Consider the following 9,497-nt stretch of genomic DNA (forward strand, 5'->3'; position numbering starts at 1 on the left):
ATGTTTCTTGACTTCGGAATATAAATGGATAATGTGGTCAGCACTATGCCCTGCCGCCTTTACTTTTCCTAACGTGAGTTAGGTACCCATCAGAGTTGGGTGGACTCAGGGACGTTCTACTGACTGAACCCGGATTCGAACTCAATACTATCGAGTTAGCAGTCTAGCGCTCTGGGGTCATCCATAAATGACGTCACGCTTTTTTTACATTTTTACCTCCCCACTCCCCTCCGTCACACGTCGTCACAAAAAGTCAGACCCCCCCTAAAATGACGTCACACCTCAACCTACAACCCCCCTCAAAATTGCAGTTGAATTTTTTTTAAACATCGATATTTTCCAAAATCTTGTCTAAACTTTTACAATTTATTAAAACAGTTTTCTAAAACGCGAAATAACGTCTAAAATTCGTTTTCTAGCATTGCTTTTTTATAATGCAAAAATGTGACGTCGCAACATCTGAGCCCCCCCCTCCCCCTCATCACACATCGTCACAAAATTACGGACCCCCCGCCCCCCCCTACGAGTGTGACGTCATTTATGACGTCATGGATGACCCCTCTAACGCTAGACCACGCCGCCCAACAATAAATTAAAGACTTTTTAAAAATTTGAAACTATTACATTTTCATTTACAGTTTTAAAGTAAATGATTGAAATGTAAGGTATATTTTTTTTCAATATACTCGAATATATTTTATTTTTTAAACTTTCATATATTATTGTTTGACACAAATAATGTGTGTTTGTTGTGTGTTTGTGTCTATGCGGGGGATGTCATTTAGGAGGAGGAGGGGGGGGGGAGGCTAGGGTTAGAACGCTTGCTTGATAACCGAATGCTGTGATTTAGTACCCAGTTTCGAGAACTTTCCCTTGACTCAATTAACACTCACGACCAAAACAAAAAACACTTGGGGGGGGGGGGGGAGAAGATATCTAACGCCTGGCGTAAACGTGTCTATCGGTGACAATGACCGTATAGCAGTACAACACCATTCGGCGACAGCAAAAATTTTCAGGAGTCTTGGGCCGCTCATATGAGCCACCAGTTACACTACCACACGGACGCATGACTCCGTCCCTTGTTCTGCTTAGTCATCGGTTACCGAAACCTACAACAATCGCCTCTGGGGGGTGACACCATTAAGTGTCGCACCGGGTGACACCCGCCACTGTGTAGACACTTACATTGTATTTTTGTAAATCCTCTGTAATTTTTATCTTTTAAGTATTTCCATGAACCTTATTTTAAAATAGGCCGAGCTCTATAAAGGTCAAACAAATAAGACAGTACATGAATATGAAAAATTAGACTGCAGATTCGGACACCTGTTGACGAATGAGTATGTGACTAACTAGTATATAATCAGTATCTGTCAATGTTTATTTATTTAACAATCTTCATTGGCTTGGGTCACTTTTAATGTAATGTTTTCTTTGTTATAAATTATCAGTACAATTTAATTATACTCTTCAAAATTACACATCTTGAATAACATAAAAACCGTTTGCTCACCTAATTCGACTTTAATTCGATACTACTGGTTTGTAATTTATTGTCTACATCAAATCTCTGAACAGTTTTTAAATTCGTCGTAAAAAAAAAACCAAGAAAAAAAAATTAACTCTTACTGTGGATGTGACACGCTAAGATTTAATAATAACCCTTATTTCTAGTTACTAAAGCAAAACGTATTCACTTACTTTTAACTAAACAGTAAGACAAGGAATAATCAATCAGAAACTCTGTTGAACTTACAAATATCGGATATCTGAAAAATGTTTGTGTCATATTTAGCCACTGTAGTTTTCTGATTTTTTGGTCGCTACAGACTTTTGGAATAGGAGGAACGCCTGGTTTTTGTTCACTGAAGACAAACGATCTGTCTGGGTGTGAAATAAAAATGATTTTAACATTCATGAGAAATGTTTTGATAAAGAAATAATATAATGAAATATAATATATTACATGCATGAAACTAAAACATTCTTAACAGCAATTTAATAATGTATATATATATATATATATATATATATATATATATATATATATATATATATATATATTCAGTTACGTCTTAAAGAGTATCCTATTTCTAAATGTACAAGAAGGGAAGTAAATTCTTTTGGTAGAACAAAAAGAACAGGGGATGTAACTACACGATAAAACTTTTAAACTCTTTTCAACTGTGATCCAAGTGTAAACGTTAACAATATTACACGAAGACATTCTGTAAAACAACGGTGTGCCTTATATTTATAACATGTTGCCATCACCATTTGACTTGAGTCACCACAATGTTTAAACAACAGTTACCACCATAAAAAAGTGGGTCACCACCATTAGACTTTGGTCACCAACGTCTTATATTAATCACCAATATCAAATTGCGGTTGTGGTCACCATACTTAAGTAATGTTTACTACCATTATAAGTGGTCACCAAAAAAAAAATTATTTAACCTAAATTAAGCATTCAAAATAAACCGATTTTTTAAACATTATTTTAGTCTAGTTCTAACTAATGCAATTATTTTTTCTCCATTTAACTACTATATATAGGCCTACAATTGAAGCTCCTTTTATATTAACCTCCTTTTATATTAACTAAGCCTAACGCTAGCCTCCTGATGTGAACTAATCCTAACACTAAGCTTTGTAAAACCATGAAATAAATTATTATTACTTGAAAAAAAAATAAGTGGTCACCAAGTAATCACCAACATCCGATTGTGGTCACTATCTCTCAACAGCGCTCACCACCATTATAAGTGATCACCATCATCAAAAGTGGTCACAACCATAAGCCACACCATAAAAAAAGTGCCACCATCATTATCTTGTAAATAAACTACCAGAATAAATGGTACAGGATTTCGATTTAGGCAGCGGCACAACCCAGTGGCGTAGCGAGATCGGATGTCACCCGGTGCGGCACTTAATGGTGTCACCCCTTACTCAGAGGCGTAGCGATCCTTCCCGGGGACAAACTTTCAATTTTCGATTTGCACCCCCCCCCCCCCCTCAAACTTTCGATTTGCACCTCTTAAAAGACTATTTAACACTCGAATTATCTCTTAATTAAGTGGAATTATCATTTTTCTCTATATATTTTGCTATTTTTTTGCCTCGGCATCACCCCCCTAAATGGTTTCACCCGGTGCGTTCCGCACCCCCCGCACCCCCCTCGCTACGTCTCTGGCACAACCATCAAGATCACTTTCCAGTTAGTCTGAAGAAAAAAACCCACGAGGGATGTCCCCAAAAGATTGGACAAAATCATGGGTTACAAGACTAGATAGGTGGTCGGCGTGGTCGAGTCGGTAAAGCTCGTGGTTGCTAAACCCGAAAAGTCTCGAGTTCGAACCCTCGGGCAGATGAGGCTCGTTAGCTGGGGTCAGGCATTCTTCTAGGAGAGACAACTGCTGCCTTGTAGTTTGTTCTTGGTTGGACAAAGGCTACGGAAGCAAATCCAAAAAGAAAAGCAGACTTAAGTCGGACTCAATGGCCTCAATGGCGCATAATTAGATGACACGTATACTTAATTGTGTTAAAGGGGATTCCTTCCAACACTAAAATTAAGAACGAAGTTATATAAAAAAAAGGACTAGATGGACAGACTAGCTCAGAAGTAATGAAGTAAGAATGTTCTCTACCCTGCGGTAACCCAGGCTTACCTTGTCTTATGTTGATTTTAATTATAACTTACCAATCTATGTGGAATGGCGTGGCCTAATGGTAGTGCTCTTGTCTGCAAGCCCGAAGGTAAGGATTTTGTATTTCGGTTCGGACTTTTGACTGTGGAACATCCCTAAGTCCACCCAACTGGGTTCCTGACTTACGTTGGGAAAAGTTAAGCCGCTGGGCACAGTGCTGACTATATTGCCCCTTTAAGAGGCGAGTTCAAGAAACATAAACTCTACTTCATCTTACCTATAAAGGAACTTTACCTACCAAACTATGCAACTTTCTGATTATAGTCTGATTATGTAACAGTTGGAATATAGACTGACGTTAAATATGTAACAGTTTGATTATAGAGGTCAAGAAACATGTGCACTCTACTCCATTTCTCCAATGGATCACATGGTCTAAAAAGAGGTGCTTTTTACTTTCTCGTATATACGAAGTATAGAGAAAGTCTTGTAATCGTGCAAAAAAAAAAATCGTGTGTCTGTCTGTCCGTGTGTAAACACGATAACTTGAGTACCGTTACAGCTAGGTTGTTGAAATTTCATATATAAGTATTTAATCAAAATCGTAGATCCGTATCAACTTTTGAGCGATTTCCGATAACCGGAAGTGGTACTTTTCCTACTTTGAATTTTTTAAAAGCCTATAACTTGAGTACTATTTCAGATAGATAAATGAAATTTCATATGTAAGTAAAAGATCTAATTCTCTACCTTCTATTAGATTTTGAGTCATTTCCGTTGACTGGAAGTAGTACTTTACGCTACTTCCGATTTCTCAAAAAACTAATGTAAATTTTAAAAGTAATAATAATATTGCGCACTATTATGCGCTTTTTTATTTGGCGTTCACTTGGTGTGCAATTAATTTGTCTACAAGATTTTATTCTATTTTTAAAACTTTAAGTATTTAAAATGGATTAAAAATCATGTCTATAGCCCGAGTTCCCATCCCCTGTTATTTTATATAAGAATATTCGAGAAAGTTTAGGGGAGATCACTCCCGGTTTATTTTACATTACAAACTAACAAACCAATAAACATTACAGGAAAAAGTCGTTATATCTTTAAGGGTTGTGTACATGGCGAACCTGTTTGCCGGATATGTTTCCACTATATGAACACAGACATATGCAAGGGATCACGTCATGTTACTTATCTGGGGACGTGGATCACGTCGTGTTACTTATCTGGGGACGTGGATCACGTCGTGTTACTTATCTGGGGACGTGGATCACGTCGTGTTACTTATCTGGAGACGTGGATCACGTCGTGTTATCTGGTGACGTGGATCACGTCGTGTTATCTGGTGACGTGGATCACGTCGTGTTATCTGAAGACGTGGATCACGTCGTGTTATCTGAAGACGTGGATCACGTCGTGTTATCTGAAAACGTGGATCACGTCATGTTACTTATCTGAAGACGTGGATCACGTCGTGTTATCTGAAGACGTGGATCACGTCGTGTTATCTGAAGTCGTGGATCACGTCGTGTTATCTGAAGACGTGGATCACGTCGTGTTATCTGAAGACGTGGATCACGCCGTGTTATCTGAAGACGTGGATCACGTCGTGTTATCTGAAGACGTGGATCACGTCGTGTTACTTATCTGAAGACGTGGATCACGCCGTGTTATCTGAAGACGTGGATCACGTCGTGTCATCTGAAGACGTGGATCACGTCGTGTTACTTATCTGAAGACGTGGATCACGTCGTGTTATCTGAAGACGTGGATCACGTCATGTTATCTGAAGACGTGGATCACGTCGTGTTATCTGAAGACGTGGATCACGTCGTGTTATCTGAAGACGTGGATCACGTCGTGTTATCTGAAGACGTGGATCACGTCGTGTTATCTGAAGACGTGGATCACGTCGTGTTATCTGAAGACGTGGATCACGTCGTGTTATCTGAAGACGTGGATCACTTCGTGTTATCTGAAGACGTGGATCACGTCGTGTTACTTATCTAGAGACGTGGATCACGTCGTGTTATCTGAAGACGTGGATCACGTCGTGTTACTTATCTAGAGACGTGGATCACGTCGTGTTACCTGAAGACGTGGATCACGTCGTGTAATCTGAAGACGTGGATCACGTCGTGTTATCTGAAGACGTGGATCACGTCGTGTTACTTATCTAGAGACGTGGATCACGTCGTGTAATCTGAAGACGTGGATCACGTCGTGTTTCTTATCTAGAGACGTGGATCACGTCGTGTTATCTGAAGACGTGGATCACGTCGTGTTATTTGAAGACGTGGATCACGCCGTGTTATCTGAAGACGTGGATCACGTCGTGTTACTTATCTAGAGACGTGGATCACGCCGTGTTATCTGAAGACGTGGATCACGTCGTGTTATCTGAAGACGTGGATCACGTCGTGTTACTTATCTGAAGACGTGGATCACGTCGTGTTACTTATCTAGAGACGTGGATCACGTCGTGTTATCTGAAGACGTGGATCAAGTCGTGTTACTTATCTAGAGACGTGGATCACGTCGTGTAATCTGAAGACGTGGATCACGTTCTGTAATCTGAAGACGTGGATCACGTCGTGTTATCTGAAGACGTGGATCACGTCGTGTTACTTATCTAGAGACGTGGATCACGTCGTGTAATCTGAAGACGTGGATCACGTCCTGTAATCTGAAGACGTGGATCACGTCGTGTTATCTGAAGACGTGGATCACGTCGTGTTATCTGAAGACGTGGATCACGTCGTGTTATCTGGTGACGTGGATCACGTCGTGTTATCTGACGACGTGGATCACGTCGTGTTATCTGAAGACGTGGATCACGTCGTGTTATCTGAAGACGTGGATCACGTCGCGTTATCTATAGACATGGATCACGTCGTGTTATCTGAAGACGTGGGTCACGTCGTGTTACTTATCTGAAGACGTGGATCACGTCGTGTTATCTGAAGACGTGGATCACGTCGTGTTATCTGGAGACGTGGATCACGTCGTGTTACTTATCTGTAGACGTGGATCACGTCGTGTTATTTTCCTTGAAGCCCTGCATACTTTGATGTTATTCTGTTGATGTTGTTTGCAATCTGGAGCTAGTAACATAATAACAGTTTCCAACTCCAGTAACATAATAAATCAATGGACAACGTGCAGAGGCGTAGCGACCCTTCCCGGCGCCCGGGGACAAACTTTTGATTTGCATCTCCTCTCAACCTTTCAATTTATTTTTCCAACCCATTTTGGCGTCCCCCCCTCCCCCCACGGTCGGCGCCCGGGGAAATGTGTCCCCCCCCCCGCCCCGCCCCCCCCCCCCCCCCCCCCCCCCCCCGTCGCTTCGCCTCTGAAAACGTGTTGATATTGTGCTGTACTTCTCTCTTTCGTTTTGAATTTTTACAATTTTTATAATTTCTTAATGTTTTAAATTTTTTAAACACCATTCTGCTTATACCACATTTTAGAAACCATTATAGTAATACCACATTTTGTAAATCACTTTGTTAATACCACATTTTATATACCACTATATTAATACGAGATTATGTCAACCACTATATTAATTTCACATTTTATATACCACTCTGCAGCTTACCACTGCAGTATAGTTTGATCTATCTGTTCTATAATTTAATTTTTAAACAGGATTTATTGACAGAGATTCGCCTCATAGTAAATGGTTGCAAAAACTTCAATGCGAAGTTTATTACAGTTACTTTAGAAATTCTTTTCTTTTGTCTTGTTATTTGTATAATAAAACGGTCTATATTTTTATGGGAAAACAAAACATCTGAGAATTACCTTGGCATCAAGCAGTGCAGGAATATTTTAGTGCAATGCACCCAATGTAAAAGCAGTTTATCCAATTGTAGAATACAGGGAAGTGTGTGATGGGAGGGGGGGGAGAGTAATTACTATGCTTATAAGATAATTGATAATTAAGTGTTAATTAATAGTTAACCTTGATTTAATCTATTTGATCGTCAATTCACAACACTACTTGTTCTGTATAACTCTGTATAACCCTGTATACATCTCAAATTTACGACACAACTAGCTCTGTATAAATCTGAATACATCTCAAATATACGACCCCACTAGTTATGTATATTTAATATAGCGTGAACTAAAAACTCTAATACTTCCTTATAATTCCTACCCCTCGGAAGATCAACGTCAAATGTGGATTTCACCAACTCTTGTACAATTTGCGAAACAAGTGTAAAAGTTGCTGTTTAAATACTTTCTAGAGAATATCAAGTTTAATTTTTAATAACAGAGGAAGTAAATATCAATTTACGTGTAAACAAATTTAATATCCCTTAGAAAACTAAAAAAAAATATGTATTAAAAACGTTTCACCAGGGTGCGTTGTGAAGAAATAGTGTAAAGGAATTAGATTCAATTTAGCCTCAACTGACTGCGATGTGAGTTTTCCAGAGTCGAGGCTAACCAATCAAATTGACCAGAATCGTGGTAGAGCGGGACACAGCACCAGACGGAATCAGATCCAGGTATCAAATGGCAGGCCCGCATCAAGTGGAATTGCCGGCCCTGATACTTAAGCTCTGCTGGGTCTCGGCCTGTCAGGCGTGGTGGTCGTCTGGAACTGGGGATAACGTGGTGGGTGGGGGGGGGGGTGGGGGGGGGGGGGGGTGGAGCAGGGTGTTGGTTGGGTTAGGTAATGGTGGAAGGTAGTGATGTAAGCCAGTGGTTAGATTTTGTAAGAGAGGGGTGTATGGAGGTGGTGTAAGGTAGTTGTGTAATTTGGTGATTTTAGCTGGTGGTATATACTTGTGTAACTTATTGGTGTAATCTAGTGGTGTAAGCTAGTGGGTTGAGCTAGTGATGGAAGCTATTGGTGTGACCTGGTGGTGTAAGCGAATGTATGCTAATGGTGTAAGATAAAGGTGTAAGCTAGTGGTGTAAGTAGGCTATTTGTGTAAGCTAAAGATTAAGCTAATGTTGTGAGGTAGTGGTGTAAGCTAGAGGTGTAAGCTAGTAGTGTAGCTAATGTATGCTATTGGTGTAGGTTAAAAGTGTAAGCTAGATGTGTAAGCTAGTGCTGAAAGAAAGCTATTAGTGTAAGCTAAAGATGTAAGGTATTGGTGTAAGTAAGCTAGAAGTTTAAGCTAGAGGTGTAAGCTAGTGATGTAAGCTAGTGCTGTAAGCGAATGCATGCTATTGGTGTAAGTTAAAAGTGTAAGCTAGAGGTGTAAGCTAGATCTGTAAGTAGCTATTTGTGTAAACAAACGATGTAAGCTAGTGTTGTAAGGTAGTGGTGTAAATAAGCTAGATGTTTAAGCTAGAGATGTAAGCTAGTAGTGTAAGTAAACTCTTGGTGTAAGCTAGTGGTGTTAGCTAGTGATGTAAGATGGTGGTGTAAGCCAGTGATGTAAATCTGGTGGTATAAGCTAGAGGTGTAAGCTAGTGGTATAAGTTGGTGGTGTAAGTGATGAAATGGTGTAAAGAAGTGTAATCTAGTGTTGTAAGGTAGTGGTACGCTAGTGGGCTAAACTAAAATTATCAAGTATTGTTTATATTTATTCTACTTAGGGTTGTAATTAGCTGCTTCTCGCAGCCTAAATCTCGTAAACAAAATGTCGCTGACAGAAAGTGGCAAACAGAATGTTGCAGACAGAATGTTGCAGACAAAATGTCGTCGTTAAATTTTCCGACTAAATGTCAATTATTAGCGGCCAAATCATCTAAGAGGCACAAAATCTACGGGGGCAAATATCTAATGCGAAATTATACAATAAACAAAAAATATTAGCATACTTTTTCCAGAAATATTTCAATTTATTTATTCCGTTTCTGGACATAGAAAGCTGA

The sequence above is a fragment of the Physella acuta genome, unplaced genomic scaffold (assembly GCF_028476545.2).
Source record: "Physella acuta isolate Inbredline_101_S28 unplaced genomic scaffold, ASM2847654v3 ptg001849l, whole genome shotgun sequence".
Lineage (NCBI taxonomy): Eukaryota > Metazoa > Mollusca > Gastropoda > Physidae > Physella > Physella acuta.